The following is a 24549-nucleotide window of genomic DNA, read 5'->3' as shown; positions in this document are numbered from 1 at the left end:
ATCCCAGGGATCAGCAGCAGTTTCTGTCCATTGTTTGGGTGTAAATATCTGCATATGACTCTTTCAGTTGGTTGTTGGTTCGTTTAGAGGGCAGTCATGGTCGACTTGTTTTTTGTGACTCAGTAGTAGTGTCAGGCCTTGGGAAATAATGTCTTTTCATCAACTTAGCTAAGGTATCTGATGCACATCATGGTGACTACAGCTGATACCCTGTGTGTACTGAAATGTGTTGAGCAGATCGTAAGTGCTTCATCCACTCATGAAGATGGTGTCTGTGTAAGGTGAAGGTTACAACTATGAACCAGTAGTGTGGACCATAAAGTATTGTAATACACACAAATCCATAAGCTTGCACATACGTAAAGCATTTCTCAAACAAGAGGCTAGGGAATATGAGTAAATTCTTCCAGTTTCTAGTCGAGTTATGGCACCAAATCAGTTCATGTCATGTCTTCCAATGAGCAAATCGGGCCTACTTGGCACTGAATGAATTGGAAAAAGGAGTTGTCTGAGTCCTGGAACTATGAGGACACCAGCAACATGAGACATGACCCACCTCTATAACATCACATACTCTCCACATTTTGCACTGTTTTTCCTCAATAAAATACTATGATTTCTTATGAGTTTTAAGGAACATCAGCTAAAAGGCATGTATATGATTTCAAAGTAATATGAAATGCCAAATATAGCTGAATGCTATTAATTTAAAAAATATTAAAGGAAATAATTGTCATTATTTTTTATTTTGAAGGAATATGTGCCCTGTTTTTATTTATTTCTCATACTTTTTTTTGTCTTGCTATATCATACCAATCCTACTTAGCCCTCAGAATGTACAGAATGATGCTTTTACTGTCATGGCCAAGTCATTACTTCAGCTCACACGAGTCGCACCATCTCATTTAAGAAATGACGCGCATGGACTGATTACTGTGAGCAAGAGGCTGGTTTCGACAGCACTCTGCTCTCAAGGCACCTTGTCATAGTTGTGCTTCCTGCACTGAAGCAATATCCTTTAAGGCGCTATTTGTTTCCAAAGCTTCCTATACACAATATTCAAGCCTTTCGATTGTGAGCAGCTCAGTCGTAGTAGTTAGGGCTTTATTACTTAGTTCTAATTTGTATTGATGGCCTAAAAAAAGTAGCATGCTTTGCAGTTCTATGAAAGAAAAGATTATAAATGGAGATTAATTATAATTTTGCTAGCTCAGTACTTGTAAAACTAAAGCAATTTATATTCTTTCTCTTAATGATCTCCATTCGTGATTGCAGTAATGTAATCTAATTGTGATTATGATAGTATCTGAATCATGTGGGCCTCAATGTGATTGAAACTACTCTTTGCATTAAAAAGTAATTTTGGAGTAATGATGAAAAGTTACTGTGGAAAATTGGCAAGTAATATATTTTCCTCTGTATCTTAAGATTCTGCTTTCATTTTTGATTATATCTCAAAGCATGGATAAGTATGATACTATATCAAGGATTTATTACATCAAAGCCTTATTGATGATGTGTGAGTATCATGGATAAGCATGATATTATTGAAATAGCAGTACTATGTTTGAGTCAGGGGATTGGCTACAGATTTAAAATGCTAGGTTATGTTTACTGAAAGTAAAAACTATCTAGAAGGCTGATGGGGAAAGCTACGAGTGTGCTAGCTGCACAGTTTGGATAAAAATTAAAGAAAATAAGGATAGACAGGTGATTAATGATTGTTGAACTCTAGCTCCATGATATAAAGAGAAAATAGGGTAGGAACTGTAATAAACTAAAGGAAACAATGTGTGAAGTAGTACTTCAGACTCTGGAAAACATGAAGGTAAATATGTACTTTTTGAGAGCTATATGCTATTGAAACACATAGAAACATACTTATGAAAACAGAAGTTTGCAGTAGCTATTTTGTATGAAAACTATTTTGGAAAGAGCACTAAATTTAAAAAAAAGATGTTTCTCTAAATGTCATAATGCATCAAGAGTTAGTTTGGAAAAATATAATTAAAATATTATGATGCGTTAATATCCATTTGAAATTACAAAATAAAATATATGATTGAAAACATCAAATGAAGCAAAACATTCCTTTAAATATCTAGAACTATATTAAATAATGTAAACAGAATCCAGAGGAGAGCTGATTATTGAATATCCTCAACATTTTGAAAGACAGGGTAGCCTTGTTTTCATTGTTTTCCTTTTTAACTATTGAACATTTGCCTACTTCCTCAAAGCATGAGGATGCCCTGGAAGCAGCAGGTATAATGCGACCCCTAGAGCAACCAAAGTTAAAAAAGTTAATTCTTGATAGATGAAACTCCTCCTGCCCTATCCCTAGAGCCCTTAAAGATCCATTTCAGACATCTCCATGGCTCTGAAGAAGAGAAAGGATTGCCCCATACAAACTGCTTGCTGTCTACCACTGGAAAACACACATTAACTTTTTTCAGGCCAGTAGAGTCAATTTGCCAAATAACTTTCGTTTTTTTTTTTTCTTTTCCTTTCTTTCTTTTTTTTTTAAAGGCAACAAATTGCATTGAAGAAGTAACGCAACGTTATGAAGTGCATCATTTACTCCCATTCTGTCTTTGATGCTTATATACAGATAAGTGCCTCCGCTATTGCCATTTTTAGACTCTCCCTTTAAGGGGAATATACTGTGAAATAGATACTCTCCAGGCTCAGTCAAGAAGAGAACATCTACAGCCTCTATGGTACATTACGGTCAGTTATAATGGACCAAGGAGGGAAGTGATCTCCTGCCATAATGACTGTAATATGATGACCCCCTGAATGAGAGATGCATCCAGGGGTAGCCCCGAACATTTTGCTGTTTTTCTTAATCAGAGATAGTACAGCTGTAAAAATGTTCAAGACAGACCAAACATTTATTTCTTCTCACCCTTTTGATGCACTTACACAAGAATCTAATAAGCATCTGACTGAAGTTCTTTGCAGTGCTCTCTGAAGGCATGCTGACATACAGATTCATATTTCATAAGAACAAAAGATCCAGGTTTCCCTCCTGAATTCTTGTCAGATAGGTAGAAAGCAGGTGGAGCAGGCATGTCCCTTTTCCATGTCAGAGTCAACTCTTCTCACTGAGGTTTCTAAAATATCAAATCCTTGGTGAGAAGGAATCTCTTACTTACATGCTCTGAGATCAACAAACTCCAGGTCACCACCTTGGAACAACAAAGGGTACTCTGCTTAAGAATGTTTTCCCCCCAATTCCTGTATGGTCAGTACTCCTGCTCCATTGCTCTCTTGCTGGGAAAAAAGAATTGGAGTAAATAAGAGAAATATAGAGCCCCACATCTAAATGACAGGTAAAGTTGGAAAAAATGCAACAGAAAGGTGGGGGCAGCTTCAAGTTTCACTGGGCAGGCAAACTCCAAAATTAGTCCCTTTTGCTTCTTTGGAATGCATATGTGCACAATTCCTGAGAGGAAATTTGATAAACATGGTGGAGAGATGAAAAGTCAACTTGTCAAGAATGCTGCTGTGAGTTACTGGTTATCAAGAAGAAGCAGGGAGGTAAAAAGGCAGTGGCTTCTGATCTTACAGATTTTTGTTTCTCCTCAATCTCGGCAGCTTAATTTTGTCTCTGGCAGTTGAGTGCCTTCCTATTTGCTGCAATATTTCTTTTTCTGTAAAAGTAGGTATGGTTACTGGTTTTTCGGAAAATCATAAATAATTAATGTTCTTTGTTAATCAAGGATCAAAAGTGCTAAGCTCAGGTTGGAAGTTAGAGTTGAGAGACTATTCTAAAGCTATGAAACAGGGAGAGAAGACCAGCTGACTCCTCACTGAAATTGAGCAACATTTACAGGATAAGGCCTATGTCACACATTCATATTGAAACTAGTAACTTACATCTGTATAGCAAAAGGGGCAGAAGGGGACCGGCCCTCACTCTTATTGTTCTTGTTTGACTTTTCAGTCAATGTTTGAACAATGTCCCAGTATTTTTTTTTCATATTCTGATATCTCTTTACAACTGTCAGGGCTGCATTGATTTAACCCCAGATAATCTTTTCACTTTGGAAATTGGTATGGCTAGCTTTGATCTTAGAATATTTGCTCAAAGTCTGTAACTAATAGCCAGAGTCTAACATTCAGTGACATTGGCCGTGAAGATTCAGGATATATTTGGTCAGTAGTAGTAATGATATGTAGGACTTATGTTGTTTATGTTCTAATGAATACATATCTTCTCACAAAACAAAACAAGATAAGACAGAACCAAACCAAACTATTTAATGCAGTAGGAAGCTTTCTCTCAGAGGACATCAGGGCCCTAGAACCTCAACTCTTCTGTTCTATCACACTGTTTCCCACATAAAGCATATCTTTTGAAAAGTCAGACGAATGTTGCCTCTTTGGCTATAGAAGATTCTATGATAGAGGTTCTCAACTTGTGAGCCATGACCCCTTTTCAAGGGAGTCCAAGGACCCCTTCACAAGGGTCATCTAAAACCATCAGAAAATACACATTTTTTTAAAAAAATATTTGTTTATTTTGTGTTTGTGAGTATACTGTCATTATCATCAGATATGCAAGGAGAGGACCTCGGATAGATGGTTGTGATCCATCATGTGATTGCTCGGACTTGATCTTAGGCCTTTTGGCAGAGAAGTTAGTGCTCTTAACTGCTGAGCCACTCTCTAGCCCAGAAAACACACATGTTTATATTAGTCATCACTGTAGGAAAATTAAAGTTATGAAGAAGCCACAAAATTAATTTTATGGTTGCAGCCCCCCACAACAACTGTAGTAAATGGTCATAACTTTACGAGAGTTGAGAATTGCTGCTCTGTGGCTGAAGTCAGACAACAATCCAGTTACATTTGACAAAAGTACGTGAAAACAAGACACTGAAAAGGAGATTAATGCCATTGAATTCTTTCACTCAAGCCTACACCTGGTTATACAAGTGACCTTTCACATTCAGTCGCCAAAGTCCAGCCTGGGGAGAGATAGACGCAGTATTTATAGTGCTGTTGAAGGTTTCACAGTCTTCAAGCTACACCGATTTGAAAGGAGTTTGAAAATCTGTCTCCTGACTTCTTTTGAAGAGTCTCTGATCTTCCAAAGGATCACGGTGCATAAGGGGGCTTCCTTAGGAACCAGACTTACACTGTGGGAAGAGACCAACTCTTTTCTTTTTTAACTTAGAACCACAACAAAACAAAAGTACTTGTCATACTGAATGATTTAAAATCACTATTAGAAAGAATAGGGTGTCTCCTTAGTTTTGCAAGCCATGCAGACAAGTATAGCTCTTGTTATTTTGACTTCTAAGAGAATACATAAAACCAGAAGACAAAGCTAAATGGAAAACTGGATTAATGCCTCTTGAACTGATAGACTGAGATCAGGAGCAAGTGAGTACTATGGCTTCTACTCAGCAAAGAAGAGGAAAACTCTTATCTACCACAGTATTCTTCCTGAGGAGATACAAGAGATTCTGTTTATATTGGGAGGGAAAATGTATCTCTCAATATTTTCTACAAGAGCCAGATTTCTAATGAGTGGCTGTCCATTGTAAAAAAAAAAAAAAAAAAAAAAAAACTGGTATCACAGTGATTTAGTTTGGTTGTTTAATGTTTTGAAACGTTGGACTTGATTTCTTTTGAAAGGTAGCACACATACACATTAACTAATTTCCAAATGACAGAAATGTTAGGCTCTGTGGGCCAAAGAACCACGTGATGACCTGTTTAGCATCTTTTTCATGGGATATCTTGTTTGTATAAAAGGTTATGTCTTCTAGTCTGAGAAGAGAGGTACCTTAATGCACTTCACAACGTGCCAGAGCCGCAGGAAAATCCTATTGCCCAAAGCCAGTTTCTAAGCAACAGCACCCTCTCAATGTGTCACAAAGTCTGAAGCCCTTTGGCCCCTCAAAGGAAGTTCCTTAGGTGTCTTTTACACATTGACTGCTTTGTGATAGTTGAGGCCTGCTGGCTGTCAACTCCGTCCCTTAAGGGAACTTGACAGATCTTAAAAAAAATCAATTTTAAGCTCACATGCCCCAGTGGGTGCCAAAGCCACTTCAGAGAGCCTGAAAGATGGCTGAGTCGACAGGATTTGACTTCTCGAGGTAGAAAGGTGACAAACTCTATCATGAGAAAGGGGCAGCTCCGGGCCTCGGAGGCCTAACCTGCTCCCAGGATCTCGGGCCTAGTGCTGTATTGAACCTATTTATCTCTTTCAAGGGCCTAAGGTACCACAGGGAAAGAAAAGTTGTTCAAAAAATGCTGGCAGAATTCAGGGGTGTAAATGATGAATTACTTTTCATCAGCTGAAAGGAAACATACTCCGGAACAATACTGAAAGGGAGCAAGAGAGGCTGACCCCCTGCCTCAGAGCAGCCAATATCTTCATTCAAGAAGACAACCATGAAATTACACAGAAAATGGGATTGTCATGAACAGCCCCTTGAAATCTCAGTATACAGTCATTACTGCATGGGAAAAAGCCTTCATCCACACATCATAACTTGTAACAGACAAGGAGGGTGAAAAAGGGAGCGGGGGCGGGGGGAGGCTGTGGAGTTCCAGTAGGAATGTAGAAAGCATCTGTGGTCGCTCACTCCCCCTGTATCCTCCCCGACGCTTCTGCGTAGCTTTTTACGGAGTCTTAACTTTGTGCTGAGTGATTTCTTTTTCTTCTCAGCTATTATAGAAGAGATTGTATGGATTTTAGAAAAATGACAGTGGGGAGAAATAGTTGCCTTTATATTAATATGATCTTTATGCTTTAAGATGGGCTTATTTAATAAGTCCCGAAGCAATAGCATGATTCTTATTCCAAAGCCCAAGAATAGCTGTTATCTAAGAAATATAAAAATTCTTCAATACTTTCAAATTTTGCAAGATTAACTAATTTTCAGGTCTGTATATGAATCAGAATACAGGATAATGTCATCAAAATACGAATTTTTTAGAGGGTATGTTAATACTAGTAGGGATCCAAAATAATTAAAATTAAGTGTTTTAGCTATGTGTTTACCTTGCTGCTCTGGCTACTTTCTCCACTGAGTTTAACTAACTTTGCCTTGGGCTTTTACTTTTTTTCCTGTAAATTTTATTCATTACATTAGCTCCTTCGTCTATATCACTCCCAGGGGATAAAATGAGTAACCCACATGAAAATCCAAGTGACACATTTTGTCACAGGTTCAATTGCCAATGAATCGGAAACTCTGACTTGTTTGTGTGATGCACTTCTCTCTGTAGGTAGTAGGTAGTTAAAAAGAAAGAAAAGAAAACAAGAAAGTGTTTTCAGACTAACAGATACCTTGGCAAACTTTATAGAAGATCCTATGGAATCTCTTACTTATTCTCCATAGTCAGTTAATCCCAGATCCTTACTCAGAATTTAACTTAAAATCCAATATGTAACAGAGCAAAATAAGTTGTGTTTATTGAATAGTCGAATTTATTTGTACTGGGTTTTAGCTATTTATAATTTTCAATAAGACAATGTAAACATGACCTAAGAGACCTAAAAAGAAATTCATCCAGCAAAGTCCATTTGACTTGAGTGCCTCTTCATTAACCTCGTTCTCTATGGTCTATGAGAAGTTATAGGCTCCATGTCATGTTAACACTCTTTGTGAGCTACTGCATGCTGGTTAATGGCAGTATCTGTAGGGCATTTTTCATTCCCTCTCAAGGTATAAGATGTGGATTACCGACGACTGAAAATAATAACACACAGAGGAAGCCACACTTTGTAGACACAGACCTACAGCAAGATGATATACAAAATAAATTTTATATAGACTGGCAGTCTAACCTTAAATTAACTAATACGTCCCCAGGATTGGCAGACACAAGCACTTTGACTTTGCAACAAGTCTTATTAATGTGGTAAGTTTAATTTATTAAAGATGCCACAAGGGTTGTTTTTTTCTTTTCTTAAAAAAAAAAAAAACAGCAGAAAAGAAAAAAAAATGGTGTTTGAGCTTCAGTGATAAAATAATCTCTTTACTGTCTTCAGGAGAATGGAAACTTAACTTTAAAGTCCACGAGTCTAGCATTCATGTATTTAACTTCTTTCGGACCCCAGGAAAAGACTGAGGTTTATCCATCTCTTATTTTTCGCTAACAAACTTGAAATTGTGTCTTTGGAGCTGTGTCTACAGATTTGGCACTAAAAAGTAGAGAGAAAAATGTAATCGGTAAATTTACTAAAACTATCCTTTTCAAGGATGAAACTGAGTGATGGTTACATATCATAAGTAGCATTTTCTTACCTGTTGACTCAATTTATAAGGTTTGATTTAGCTTTTCCTAGTATTGTATGCATTCATGTCTGCATCCATATGAATGTTAGGAACTTATAGCCATTCCTCGTCCTTGTCCCTCTCTTATTCATTCAGTATTATACATGTGCACAATTTCTCTTTCATGTGACAACCTTATACCCTATTTAGGATCTGTTTTGTACATGCTAACTTTCATATCACTAAAATTTTTCAGTAGCATAAACTATTGCTATATCTCTAAATTGTTTTAATAACTTTCATTGAAGAATTGTATGTCATAGTTGATGTGTTTATCCTGATTGCTCTTAAAATACAATATCTAGAATTTGTTACCCGTTTTTCTAATTGTCATATTTATGTTGTGTGTATACATCCAAAGAGACCATCAAATGTTACTTTTTTCACCCAAGATAAGAATCATAGTACAACTTTGTGTAGATGAGAAAATATGCAATATTCTCAGATATTGATGTATATCGTAACTGAATGTTAGTGAAATCTAGTTAATTTTAACATGTATTGTTCATCTTTCTTTGAATCGTTTTTTTTTTTTTTTTATTTTTTTAAAATCAAGTTAGAAGAACCAAAGAGGGGAAAAATAGTTCTTTGGCAAACAGGGCTCCTGTTTACTTTCCAACTCTGAACTCAGCAGGTTAAGTAATTGGGCTGCGGAAAAGTCCGTCCGTTTCTATTTCCAGCTGGTCATACACAAAAGGCAGGAAGTTATCTCATTAATGGGGCACCAGCTTTATGCAAATTATAGTAACAAAAAGGCTTCCCTTCATACTTTTTCATAAATTACCTAATAAAGTGGGAATAAATGGCCATATTCAAGAGCCTTTGTTGTATTTTTAGCACAAGACCCTTTCTGTTACTGCAAATATGACTGAATGTGCCTGTTCAAAAGGGTGTTTATGAAATAAGGCCACTCCAAAGCTTTTATTCTTAACAGCCTTCAGTTACTTTTATGGCACAAAATTAACATAATTAGTCACAGAGAATAGATGACATAAGCAATGTGCCGTGCACAGAAAGGGGGAGCAGTATCTAAGGAAGGTATTTTGAGAGATCAAAAATTTTCAAAGTGCTTAATACTGTAAGGTCCTTTTTATTTGTGCACAGCCTTAAGATACTTTTTTTTTCAACTCCGTGAAATTCACATAATGAGATGCAGTAGACAGATGACATTAGCGATGTGCCATTAGAAAGAGGTCAGTTTCCTCTGAAAGATAGGCACTGTTTCTGCTCGTCATTAATTTGCAGCTTCAAAGCACTGAGCATATGATAGCCTGGCATGTAAAGCAAGCTGCAGTTATCTTTAAATAACCATTTTTCCAGTTATTAGAAGCTAAAGTTTTTAAACTACTGACTGAACGTGAAATTAAAGCACGCAGCAGTGTAGGGGGAAGAAAGGAAAAGGAGGAAAGACTGCAAGATTAGCCAAAGAGAATCAAATGCATTTCAGAAATGGAGTTCTGGTATTCCCTGGGGGTGGCCTGCTTTGACTTCAGCACTAGAATTTGGGGTGTGGTGGTGGTGGTGGTGGGGTAATGAGAGTCAAGGATAGGAGCTCCGGATTAAACAAGGGAAACATTTGGTTTCTGAACCTGTATAACGACACACAGTGCAAGGCTAAGAAGAAAATTTCATGGTTATTTATAATTCAACTGAGGAAGAACAATGCTTTTCTGAAGTCCAGGACTTCTGTGGAGAAGAGAATAAAAAGGGTTAAGAGCGCCTCTTCCTCTCACAAGGGCACTTCTCAAATATAAATACACTGAGAAATATATCAGATGATCTTACTTTAAGAAAAAGATCAGTGAGATTTCTCTGGTTTGGTCTGTGAATAAATCATAGAAGAGACAGCAAAGTAAAGAATTAAGACATTACATTCTTCTGAGTTCAAATCTATTATTACAAGTCTATTGAGATTTATTTTAAGTAATTTATTTTTGCATGAGAGTCCATGAATGTGACACAAAGCTCACCACGTTCCTGAAAACAAACAGACCCTTACATTTCACAGTCCCTTGGGGCTTAGTTTTCACTTTGAAATGATAGAAGCATTATTTAGCATTTAACATACTCTCTCTCTCTCTCTCTCTCTCTCTCTCTCTCTCTCTCTCTCTCCCTCTTCCTCTTGATTCTATAGTGCTTGAGACTACAGATGCTAAACAAGGGCTTTACCATTGAGCTTAACTATTTACAAAACTCTCCCGCTTATCAGTTGCTTTCATAGCATTCAAACTAAAATTCAGACATCAAAACCTCTGCTGTGCATGTGCTAGCAGGCGTTCTGCGGAGGTCAGCTGCAGTGCTGTGAAATGTCCAAGTCAAAAGGCACTTCCTGAAGTGGCCAGTGTCGGCGAGGAAACTGAGCAGTGTTAGCTAGCATTACCCAAGCTCTTAAGGAAATCTTAAAGGTGTGTATTCAGATCAAAAAATAACTACATTCCTATCATCGAAGAACCTCTAATTCTATTATTTTGATTATTGTTACTCTAAATATCTACGTTTCTGGATTTTAATTCCCTGCAGTTTATATGTGGAGGCATTTCATAGATGCCGCACTCTATAGTAAAGATACAGAAGCCAGAACTGCAGTAGAACACCAGCTGGTTCCCCAGTTCAGCAAGAATTTCTGGGGAAGCTCCAGCAGAAAAACAAAGGGTTAAAGAAAACTGACTCTGACTGACAACTTTCCTTCCTGAGATGTGGCTTTATCTCATTTTAATACTGTTTTCTTAGTTCTTGTCTAGTTACTAGAACTACCCTCTCATCATCATTCCCGGTACTGTGTAAGGGTTGGATTTCTTCTCTCTGAGCATCAGAAGTTGCTTTAGCACTCAGCCAACACACAAAAAAAAAAGCCCTTAAGTCAGCCCCTTTAGGAGGAAAACTCTGCAGGTGCATATGAGGAGACTAGATGGTGTTAATACACATAGGTTTGGCTGAATGTTTCCCTCTTACCTCCTTAAAAAAACACTATTGAAGAGAGACTGGGAATTCACAGAGACATGGAACCAAGCAGCCTGAAAGGCCATAGGTCATGAGGGCAGGGTCATGTACATCCCTGATGAAGCTTGAAAATTGGTCAGTGAAAAAGAGCTGCTATCCTGGTTTGTAGTGAATGGATGACTAACAACAAAGCAAAGAATATAACACTTTGATTTAAAAAACAAACAAAAAAACAACAAAAAAATAAAAACAATACAAGAAACAGCAATTTCATACAAAGCCAGGGTTTCCTGGACCACATAGTAGAATCACTTTTCATGTGGAAACTAATGACAACCTGCTTCCCAAGAGGCTTCCATGAACTTAGAATAGGAATGGCTGATTTAACCCTTTAAATCCTATTATGAAACAGACGTTTTTAAAAGTATGGGATGATTTTTAATTAAAAGAAAACACAAGAATTTCTAGATGATGATCTAAAATACAGTAAAAATTAGCAAGATTGTTAATTATATACCTTGCTATCCTGTGGTTCCTTCTCTAGGAACAAAGGCTCTTCTTGAATTTACACACAATTTTATGAAACATTTCCCGTATTACATTCTTTCAAAAACAAACACCCAGGTGCCTGAAAAAAAAAGACTAACATTTGTATTGTTAATGCATAAAAATGGCAAAAATCCAATCAAACCACTAAGAAATATATATCCATAATGTGCAGTATTAGAAGAAACTGCCTATAAAAAATTTAATGCTGTAAGTAGCTCTCAGTTCTTTTCCACCAAATAAATGTGTTTAACTTTACATAAAAGAAACGATGGTAAATACTTTTTCCAATACATTTCATCTGATTTTGTTACCAAGAATAATTACAGTAAAAGAAGGAACATCTTAATGTAGATGGCCTACATAAACTCTACTTTACTTTAATTAAAATGCCAACTATCTATAGAACTACATGTACTTATACACACAGAAATCAACTTATATCTACCACTTGGATGTTAATCCTAAAACATCATATATTGTTTTGCTGAGTATATGTTAATAATAAGCAGGAGGATGCACTGAAATACTCTAAGATGTCCTTAAGGAAGAAAAACTTCACCAAAATTTGCATCAAAATGTGTGGTCTATGCCAAAGTAATATTTCCTGAACTAAAGTTATTTGAAATAAATCATTTATCTATTTGGGGATTATTATCTATTGTTTACAATCCATACCATCAGACATTGCTGTATCAAACAACTGCATTTTGAATGTAACAGGCAATCTTCTTAATTTAATAAAATTCTTTGGATAAAAGCAGATTTCAGATTTACTTTACACCAAGAAACTAAAAATATCAACAAAGCACTCTAGTACTTTTTCATAATTTAAAAATTGTCACATTATAAAATGTATCTACTCTCTTTATTGTATTCTGACAGTGGAAGCAGGGTATTAAGGCCAATTTATGACCAATAGAGGCAGAATATTCTACAAGTTCTTCTGGGAACTGAAGCTAACTGGGAACATTTTTCTTTCAAATACATTTTTAAAAAAAACAGTACCTAAAAGATATTCCAGTGACTGTCAGAGTTTCTATATTGAACGCTGCGTATTTTAGAAAGCCATAACAGACAATTTGATCACTGCTGAATGGCTTAATCTGGAGTATAGCCTATAGCTTTGCACAAATTTGAATCCTGGCAGTGATCAGGTAAAGAAAAAAATTTTAAGATCATGTAAACAAGATTAAGGAAAATATTGAGGGACTTAAAATTTTCAAAACATCTATCAAGATGAGAGGGGATATGATAGAAGTAGATAGGAGACATGGTGGCCAGCTTATCATCTGGGGCCATTTCATACTTCTGCTTCCTACTCTCTCCATAGTCTATCTTTTTGAAGTGAGAAGAAAAGCTTCCAAATTAGAAATGAGAACAGGTGATGGTTCTAACTTTTACTAGAGGAAATATGCATTATTTCTATCATGGGCCATTCTAGTAGGCAGAAATTAAAAATTCTCCATGAGAAAAATATGTATGGTCAATACTTATTTTTAAATATAACACATAGGAGTCTGTCAATTTGGGGACAGTGCCCAACCCTCAAAGAATAAATACATATTTTTATTAGATGCTGCCTTGCTGCATGAAGTGAGGTATTCTTATCTGTAAAAGAAAAAAATGTCAGAAATAAGGAAGTTTTAGTGACACAATATACTTGGCTTGAAATGTGGGCAATATGTTAAGTATTAAGCAAATAGATGGCTACATTAATCAAATAATACAACTCAAAACCAATTTTTCTAGACTCAATTTCTCTTTGTGTTGTAAATATAGTTGAATAGAATCACATCATTTTCCTTCCTTCTCTTTCTTCCTACAGCTTCCACGTTCCTCTCTCTCCTAGGGTTCCAATCCTGTATAAAGAGCTACAAGGAAAAAGGAAAAAAAAAAAAAAAAGGAAAACTATTCTCCCCCAAAAATGAGCACACCCTGACTGATTAGATTCATTTTCATGATATTTACTGAAATATTATATTTACTCACAATTAAAATTTCAATACATTTTATGGACTGTTTTTGACAAGGTCTTGCATTCATCTTTGATACATTGATTCAAAGATGTAGTCTAGGCATCTTTGACATCAAGATTGTTCTCTCTGCACCTCATTCACATTGGGACTACAGAGCAGTACAGCAATGGATTCTGCTTAATACCTTCTTAAAATGGAGCACTGAGACTGGTAAGAGCAAACCTGACAACAAACAACAACAGCTCACTAGATATATTTAGGTTCCTCTTTTCCTGTGTAATGAAAGAGTTGACTAATATTGCATAATTTAATAGCTCTAACTTTGCAATTCATCTGCTTGCTCTTCAGTTCAAAGGATATCAGAATTTCTAGCTGTTTTCTGAAGTTTGGTTTTGTTTCTTCCATCTTTTACTTTCTTCTCTTTCTGTCTTCCTTCTTCTTCTATTCATCCTCATCCTTTTTCTACTCAACTTCTTCCTGGTCCTCCTTCCTCCCCTCCTGCTTCTTCTTCTTTTAAGGGTGCATCAAATTATTACAGCAGAAATCAACACTAAAGAATTAAACAAATTTTAGTTTACACAAATAAAAACACGGTAGTAAAACAATATGCTTTTATGGATACTCCTTTGGAAATTAAACAAAGTCATAGATTTTGGATAATTTTTAATCTTGAATGAAGATAATCACTGAAAAGCAGTTGTTTTCCCATAATCTTCTAGTATTCTAACTTTTCTTACATCAGAACTAAAGTATAATAGAAAAGGACTAAGGAAAAGCAGTTTCAAAGTCAAACAGGACAATATTTAGAAGGAAAAAAATGAGGAAAGAATTGTTTTTTTCCAACAGTTATACAAATCGATTTGTCCAGAGTACAGTATTTTATTTTACATATTATTTTTTTAATTTTTTTTAATTTTTGAGACTCTTACACTTTTATTTTGCTTATATTCTTGACCTTCCTATAGCTCCTCCCAGATAGTCCCCAGGTCCCTAACCATGGAACTCCTTGTTCTTTGTCTCCTAGTCTCAATAATATAAAATAGAATAGAATAAAATAAAATAAAATAAAATAAAATAAAATAAAACCTCAGACCACCATTCCAGAGTGTGTGTCCCATTTCAAAAGAAAAGAAAAATAATTAAAAATTTTTCCATAGCCTAAGGCCACTAGTATTATTTTAATATATGTGTTTTACTCTTAAATATTAATCACGTGGGTGCTATTATCTTGTACCTAAATTCTACTTATGATTTCTCATATTTCTCTCCATTTTATTTGAAACAAATGTGCTACACTAATATATCAAATGACAAGCTATCAGATCACAATCTACTCCTACCTTAAAATTATTAGGTATTTTAAAAATCCAAGTGTGTCCTCCATCTGACCATTTAATAAGGCCTGTTATCTTAATTAGTTTCCCTTAAAAGTTTTTGCGATAGTTTCAACAAAAAAGAAAGCGCATGTACTTGTCACTGAGGCAGAAAGAGCTCTAATCATAGTTTCCCACCAGAACAGGGTCACCTCCGCTGAAATTTTCTATAAACAAGTAAGTGCTGAGACAGCAGATTGGCTCCTTCGTGCTTCTTTCCCCTATTAAAATCAGTTTGAGATAAATTGCAAAATAAATAAATGTCAAGTAACAATTCCCATGACTAGCATTTGAATTGAATTTAATGATTATTATGAAGACAAAGTTGTGATAGGCCTCCGACTGGAATGCTACAAGCTAACAGTCTGGAATGATTTTAGCTTGGAACCATCTTAACAAATGAGTACATTTCTTCAATGACTGGAGCAACCGACTCTTCTATCTAATTATGGATGGCATAAAGGACTACAGATTAATGATTCCAAAGATTAAACCATTATCTTGGTTGACTTTCTTCACTACTTAGTAAATAAGCCTACAAAATATTTTTCTGGATCTATATTTTTAGGTTTCTATATAACAATTTCCCCCAAATAAAATAGAAACTTGTTGGAAATAGTTGAAATAATCAAATGTTTAGTATAGCATAGATACTTTAATTCTTTCTATCCTCAGATGATTATAAGTGCTTCTCCAGATAAAGATTTGAATTATCTATGACATTTTTCTATAACAAATTAAGGGGAAAAAAATCACTAAGATAATGTATTCGGTAGAGTGCAATGGCCAGAGGATTCTGTTTGTCTAGTCATGCCTAGCTCATTTTAAAAGCTTCTGCTTTCATATTCATCCACCACCATGAGCAGCATCTATCAACCCAAGAGTAAGAACAATATTGAATTTAAAACTTTTCAAAAAGATGGTAGGGAAATAATATGTTGACATATTTATGATAAGCCAGGGAATATGCTTGAAATAGTCTGAATTTTGTATTATACTTGTCCCTTCCTTAAGAATGTAACCATCATCATTAAATGAATTTCCTGGTTGGCTTTACTTTACAGATATTCTACCCACTTATTTTGAAGAAACTGACAAGTGGGTGCTTAAAAGTTGGTGCTAATCTTAAAAGGCTGTCTTGCTCTCTATTTCTCTCAGCCATAGGCAAGAACATTTTCTTTTTATTTGTTTATTTATTTATTTATTTTATCTTTTATAACTTATTCACTTTACATCCTACTCACTTCACCCCTCCTGGTCACCCCTCCCACAATCCTTGTCCCATCCCCTGTCCCTTCTCTTCTGAGCAGATGGGGGTTCTGCCCCCCCCATGTAACTTTCTCTCCCCCTCCTGCCCCTGCACATCAAGTCTCTAGGAGGCTAGGGATTACCTCTCTCACTGAGGCTAGCCAAATCAGTCCAGCTAAAGAACATATTCCACCCAGGAACAGGCAACAAATTTTGGGATAGGCCCTGCAAGAACATTTTCTCTCCCCCTCCCCCTTTTTTCACCCAAAGCATCTTTTATTTATTTTCTATTATTACTTTTATTTTTTATAGTCCAGCCATTGTTCCCTCCAGGTCACCGCTCACACAATTTCTTATCCCATTCCTCCTCCTCCCTGTAACCAAGATGATGCTCCCACCATCACTAGCAGGCCTGGGGTCTCATCTTCCACTGAGGCCAGACAAAGTTGTCCTCTGCTATGTCTGCCTCAGGCCAGCTCCTGTATACTGTCTGGTTGGTGGCTCAGTGTCTGAGAGATCTCAGGGTTCTGGGTTAGTTGAGACTGCTTATCTTCCTATGGGGTTGTCCTCTTTCTCAGCTTCTTCCAGACTTTCCCTAATTGAACTATTGATTTCTGTCCAGTGGTTGAGTGTAAGTATATTCCTTTGTCTCAGTTAGCTTCTTGCTGGGCCTCTCAGAAGACAGCCATGTAGCCCTGTTTGTAAGCACACCATAGCATCAGTAATAGTGTCAGGCCTTAGAGCCTCCCTTTGAGATGGATCCCAAGTTGGGCCAGTCACTGGACAGCATTTCCCTCAGTCTTTTCTCCATTTTTGTACCTGCAGTTCTTTTAGACAGGAACAATTCTGGGTCAGAATGTTTGATTGTGGGATGGCAACCCCATCCCTCCACTTGATGCCCTGTCTTTCTACTGGAGGTTAACTCTACTGTTGGACATTTCAAGGTCCCTCCCTTTGATTCCTGAGAGTCTCTCACTTCACAGGTCTCTGGTACATTTTAGAAGGCTCCCCACCTTCCCCCCACAAGGGTGCATATTTCCATGTATTCTGCTGACTCTCAGGGCTTCTCTCCTATCGCTGCCCTCCCATATGTGATTATCTTCCTCCCACTCCCCTCTCCCATCCAGGTCCTTCCCTTCCTCTGACTCATGTGATTGTTTTCTTCTCCCTCGCAAGTGGTGTTGAAGCATCTTCACTTGAGCACTTCTGCTTGGTTAATTAAGAAGGTTAATTCTTGAATCTGTGTATTCTGTACTTTTTTTGACTAATGTCCAAAATATACAATTTTGTTAGTATAATACTAGTAAAATAAGAGTGGATGAACAGCCACTTAAATCTAAAACAACTACCTTAGTACATAGGGAAGGTCAAACCTTGCCTTATGTTGACAGGACCCAAGCTTCTCAAAACTTCTACCATCTCTGCTCCAAATGCTCACAATTTTTATTCCATATAACCTCTTAACTCATTGTAACATCAGTTCTTTATATTTTATGAATATCTCCAAAAGAAGTTAAATTATCATTAACCACCACTAAAAATTGTTGCAGTTTTTGAAGCACAAGAACCAGGCATGGCTGGGTAAAACTCAGTTTGTGATTTTGTGAATGTAGGTGAAATCACCTGAAGTATGACAGAGAAAGTTGTAAGTAATACTTTTAAATTTTCTTAATAGGTGATAGATTTGCATCAACTAGGCAAGTAAGCTTCACCAACAAAATAAAACTAAGCTTCTCTTTGTAAGGCCATCTTTAGTTTTGGTGTCTTCAGTATCCCTGAGAAGAACTTTCCTGTCCACAGTTGGAAATGCTTTCCTTCTTGCTCCTGCACATTTATCACAATTACAGCAATGCATCCATTTTCTTTTGTTCTTTTGTGTTGCGTGTGACTTCTTTGCTGAGTTTCTCCATTATTTTATGTTAAGTACAAAAGATTGAGCAGTTTGCTGTGACCACCCACCACTGAAGCAGTTATGCTAATCAAGATTAAGTATGTAGCCTATTTCTTCTTGAAATGAAGAAGACACACTCTGTTATGAGGTTAAAAAAAAAGGGAGGCAAATATGCAAAAATGCACACTGTCAATCAATCAACAAAGACAGTAATTTACATTAAGCAATAATCTTAATTATTCACATAAGACAGTATTTGGGGAAACAATATTTTTTTCAAAAAAATTTTAAGAATCTGTTGGTAGGGAACTGGTGGTTATTTTTATAGGATGATCACATTTAATCGAAAGTTATGACTAAAATATTTTAATATCCACAAAAGAAAAATAAAATCAAGGTGGAATGTATAAGATAAATATTTTCTTATAATAATCTAAATTTTAATATGTCCAAGCCTTCATATTTCCTAACTATACCATTAGATTATATTAATTATATACTTATTTACAGTCATTGAAGGGATAATTTGTCCATTTTAAAATGCTAACAAATAGAGGTGTCACAGCAATGTTTTGGGAAGAGAACTATTGCCTTTAATCCCATATCCTTTCGTGGGTCTACAGCTCATTGATGCAAAATATTAAACTATTGAACAAGAAAATAGATTCTATGCAAGAGATATTTTCTTTAAAGATAGGAAATTTGTAGGACAGAAGACAATATTGTCTGAGAATAAATTTCCCAAGACTGACTAAGGAAACAGCATGCCTTCTTGAGGACATTTTTGAAGAAAACTAATTTAATGCTGACATAAAAGCTTTTGAAATTAACTGTGGAATAAAAACTCCATTCGGCCTATATTTTGTTATTATTTCACTTAATCAAAATTGTTGCCTTGAATACGTTTGCTGTTCATTATGATTTTGAATAATGCTGTTTCTGTCTGTCTTTTGGACTCTTTACAATGAAGTAAACCTCATATTTCCTCTTGAAAGTCACAGAACAGAAATGATCACATCAATAGGGAGGGCCACTTCCATACTTAAAGCATAGAGATGGAGACCTTATTGTTTTGTGGTATTTTGTATTGTAGTATTGTAACATGAGAAATGTTAATGAGATTTTTTTTTTGTACTTTCCCTTTTGGTATGTTATATGTATTTCCTTTTTGTATGTTCAGGTAATTAGAAGTTTATGTCACTCTGTCAGAATGGGGAAAAAATCCTTTGGCTAAATTTGGAAGTAGAATTGAAGTTACATGACTGTAATATTACTCTTCCTTTCTTTACCTTTATTTGACCTGTCCTAATTGATTTAGAAGCATTTTCACTTTTATGTACAAAGTATGCCAGTAGGTGGTAGTAGTATTTTCTACAAGCAATACAATACTATTTTCTTTAGCCAATAATCTAAGAACTGAGGCCATTCTAGGATCCTCATACATATTTTCAAAAATATGTGGTCTTCAGGGACACTGTTTTCCAGGCAATATTTTCGTCCTGTGTTTAAAAGTAAAACTGTGCATTAGAGTTTGTAATGTAGGATGGAAAAAAAAAAAACTATAGTAAGTTTGGAGGCATGTATTTAATTCCACAGCATTGACCATTACATTTTTTCTTTTCTAATAGATGTCATCCATTAAATTAGAAAATTGAAATTGAAGATTAAAGGTTAGCTATGCACATGTGCATAGTAAATGATTTTAACCATATTTTCTCCTTCATCATGGCTCATTTGCATTGTGAATGCCCTGAGAGAAACAGGTTTTGTAGGCTCTTTGCTGTATTTGTTGATCCTACAGTGTAATTCAAAGAGTCTGATTGTGGATTCTGATATTACTGTATAGAATCCTGTGAGTTCCGGATTTCCTGTTTCTGTGAATGATAAATCTTTCCTATTTAATGTACAATTCACTCATTGTTTATAGATATGTGAAAAGATACTTCTGTGGGATATCCACAAACAGAAACTTGACATGAAACAATGGTAGTTTGATGGCTACCATGAAAGGTTTGAAGTCTAAAAATTCCTGCCAGATAAGAGCTTGAGTTTGCCATGTGGTAGTTGACAATATGATCTAAGATTTAAGATTTTTTCTGAATGTTTAAAGGGCTTTTGTTATTTCATTTAATCCAGCTTTTGTATTGACACAATTTTATTTTTTTAGAAATCAGTAATTGGAAGAACAAAAACAGATATAAATAAAGTTTAAAAATGAAAAATATCTGTAAATTTGCATACAAAGATTGGGGAAAGAATAATTGCGAAACACACCCAGTCTCCTCTGTCTCTTCCTTTGCCTGGCAATATCACCGGGGAACCGACCAGAAATGCAGAATTCAAGACCTCACACCCTGAGAGCTTTCTCAGTCACATCTGCAGCTTCCCAAGATTCCTTGGGGGGTCTGTATTCATGTCAATGTTGATGAAACACTGATTGAGAAAATTTCAAGCTAATAGAATCTGTTCTTGTTTTTCTTAGTAAGGGGCCAACAAAACCTGAGTGATGTTTTCGTGATTCACACAGCCTAAGTGAGGACACTGTCTTCACCATAAATTGTCTCTACTCAAATTCTTGTTTTACCACCACATTTTTGCATGGGGATTCTGTGTGTACTGCAATAAAGCATTTTTTAATCAACCAAACCACAACTGCAACAAAATCCTGGACAGATGGCCAAGAAGAAGAACAAATTCAAGATCAAGCTGCAATTTTAGGGATGACTAAATCTTAACGATTTAGATTGTTCTTCCTCGGCATTGGCACCCAGTGGCAATGTCCTCACGGATTATCCTTCCATTGGCATTTGGTGACTCAAGTGTCCTGGGAAGCTTTGCTCATAAAACTAGTGTTGCAGTTCTTCTTCTGAAGCTGAAAGCAAAACATCTCGGACAAGTTTAAGCAACTAAATTTTGAAAATGCAGCTATCAGCAGTATAATAGAAGTCAATAAATCTTATAAGCAGGAGGGATCCTCATTATCCTAAGTTTCCTGTTTAGTTGAATCCAATGTTTCAAATACATTAGACGTATTTTTCAAAAATTTTAGTCAATTACTACTATTAGGACTACCCATTTAACATAATGAAAATAACCCATTTCCAATCTTAAAACATTTGCAATGAAAGTTTTGAATAATGACTAGGTTCTGGTTTTAATATTCTACATAAATATCCTATTTTTCCAAAGTTATGAAGTATGCATAGTTTATTAATTCATATTTATTCATTTATAACAATATTTAATCACAAACTATGTATCTGACATTATCTAAAAATATAAATCAAATGTAGAAGAAGCAAAATACTATGGGTGTATACTGTATTCCAGTAGGAGATGCTCCATGTATAGAGGAAATACAAATGAGTAAGTTCAGTGGTCATGGTGGAGTCTGGTTCTCATCTGAAATTTCTGTGTAGTGACTGGTTGAGAGCTATTTTCTAAAATAGATGTAGGACACTGAAAGGCTTTAGTTGATTGCTTTGGCATTTTAATTGAAGGCAAGTCTATAGAAGTAAAACATTTCTGATATTCAAGAGTCATTCAGACAGCTACTGACATCCATAAGACTTCTCTTCATGGAGATTTAGTTGTCTCAAGCCTGCGATTCTGTTCTATCAGTAGCCCGTACAATTCTTCCTGCTTTCACACTGAGCTCATATCTGAAATGAAAAAGCAAAGTAAAGCAAAATGAACAAACAGAGAATTCTATGCATGTCATGTTTTATTTGTTACCAGGACAGAATCAGATGCAAAAGTAGTTGTAGTATTAAATTTCTCAATGAAAGCAAAAGGATGAAGAAGTTTGCTAAGTTGCTTAATTATAGCCATTTCAATAGAAATCTGAGGCATGGCTAACAAAACTGTATTTTGAATGATTTGGGAGAAAACATGCAGTGAAAAATCACATTATGAATATTTCTCCGTCAATACTCAATCAAAAAATACCAGGATGAGTATCTGGTAATACTCCTTGTCCCTAGGACCACTTTCCAGTGTTCCTAGGTTACACCCATCATAAAACATTATCTTCAGAAATTAGCAAGAATTAATACTGTCATACTGAATTTCACTCAAATAGAGTCAGTAAAACATGCCAAGATCAGTGCTGTTTAAATCATATTTTACTTTTCTTTGTGGAATGTTAAAGGTTAAGTAGATGCAGTAAATTATAGTGAATTATTATTTAATAAACACATTGATATCATCAAGGAACTATTACTCAGACCATATACTCCTCTTGCAATAAATTTACAAACTTCTACATGAATTATCTGGTCATTTAAATGTAAGTACATACATCTTTATATACATATTTACACACAACATACCTCTTTGTATAAGCACATCAAGGACCTTTATTCTACCATTTCATGCATATTTTGTGATGAACTATACTTATACAATGACTTCTTTAGTGTTGACACAAGCAAAAATCTATTATATAAAAGTTGGAATATTTAATATATTCTTGGAAATTATGGCAGGGGTAAGTATATTAGCTTATTAAAGAAACATTACATGATGTGGACAAAAATCTTTGGAGCTAGTTTAGCCAGTTCTGCTTAGGTTTCCAAAGTGTAACTCCATGATTTTCAGTCTTCACAGTAATTTAGTTCCCAGGAAATCTTTAAGTGTGTACATTCACAGAACTTCTAAACTTCATTGGCTAATTTATTATCAGCTGGAGGTAAAAGCACAGTGACAAATTATCAGATAGTATAAGGAAGAGGCAGGGTTGGTAAAACGTGAAGGATTTCTAGGTCACGTAGGAGTTCCCTACAGGTTAGAATGGGATAGGGTAAAGTCACTTGAACGACCTATTTGCAAATTCTTCGTGAGAGGCTGTGAATTTCTATGAGAGTTTGAATGACTAAAGTCGAAGAAATGATATTGTGCTTTAACTTTTTCAGTCTCATTGGAGTACAGATAACTGCAGTTACAAGCCCTGTGTGTTCTCCAGAGGCTCAGTGAATGGGTATTTCCTTGAGGCCTTGTATCGGGAATTGGAATCTAAAAAGGAAGTGGAGGAGGCCTGGGGGTGGAATCATGAGATTATGACTAAGGTAGGCAGACCTTAAAAGTCACTGTGCAGGAAACAATAAAGTCACAGAACTACACATTTGTGCAGCCTGCTGTGTGGGAGTAGAAGACAAAGAGCCTTTTCTTGTTCCTGAATCAGACTGAATAACTGTGAAAAACAGTTGTCATCTGATAATGTAGTAGTTGATAGTGATTTGAGGACCTGTTTTTTGGTCTTTTTATTTTTTCCTTGTGTTAAGAAATAATAAACTGGGGTTAAATAAATATATTGTTGCTTCTTTGTTTCCATTCTGTTGAGTCTGTTACTCAGTTATCATTACATGTTTCTTGAGTGGATTAATTATATATGCCCCCCCTTTATTTTTCATTTGTGTTCTCCAGAATAAAAAAGAGCTTGGATCTTAGGAGTATTGCAGCTAATGTCATTGCATACTCCAAATATAATTTTAACAAAGCCAGGCTAATCATCTTCTGACTTTGGATGTAGTCATCATTTTCAGAATGATGAACAGAATACATTTCCCTACAACTGCCTAGGAAAGTCACCTTTCCTGTTTACTTGTTTTGCTAAGGAGTGAGATAATTTAGGTGTTAGATTTCTAAATTTGTTGGAAAAAAACTCTACATTTTCATAAAGTTTATAAAAACAAATATGCCCAGTTATCATTAACAGATATAAATAGCTAAGAAAATATTGTTCTTAAATGTGTAGTAATATAAAATAAGAACAAAATTTTAATGCATATGATAACTAACTACAGTTCTTGCTTTCTGAACTTTCTTTTTACTGGACATTGATTCTTTATTATACTTCAGAAATTGTTATATATTAAGATTTATCTCCATGGTGATATTATGCTATTTGCAAAGTTTTCCTGGTATATATTTGTCCTGGGCCTTTAATATGATGTTCTGATATTTAAATATTTCATTTTTTTTCTGGCACTAAAAATTGAACTTGGGGTCATGAAAGTGCTAGGCAGTAGATTTTCTACTGACGTATAACTGCAACATTAAAAATTTTTATTTAAAAATTTTTTTATTTTATATTTTAAAACCTATTAATTTTAATTTGCAAATTCTTTCACAACTTAAAAATTTTGAAAGAATATATATATTCAGAGATATTATATTCATATAAAATTATTTTATCTAATTTTATTTAGACATTGAACCAACAAAAATTTTGGGCACTGCATAGCAATATCTATCTACATATCTGTCTA

This window comes from Mus caroli, chromosome 2 (assembly GCF_900094665.2).
Source record: "Mus caroli chromosome 2, CAROLI_EIJ_v1.1, whole genome shotgun sequence".
NCBI lineage: Eukaryota > Metazoa > Chordata > Mammalia > Rodentia > Muridae > Mus > Mus caroli.
The sequence above is the reverse complement of the archived record's forward strand: the minus strand, read 5'-3'. Positions refer to the sequence as shown.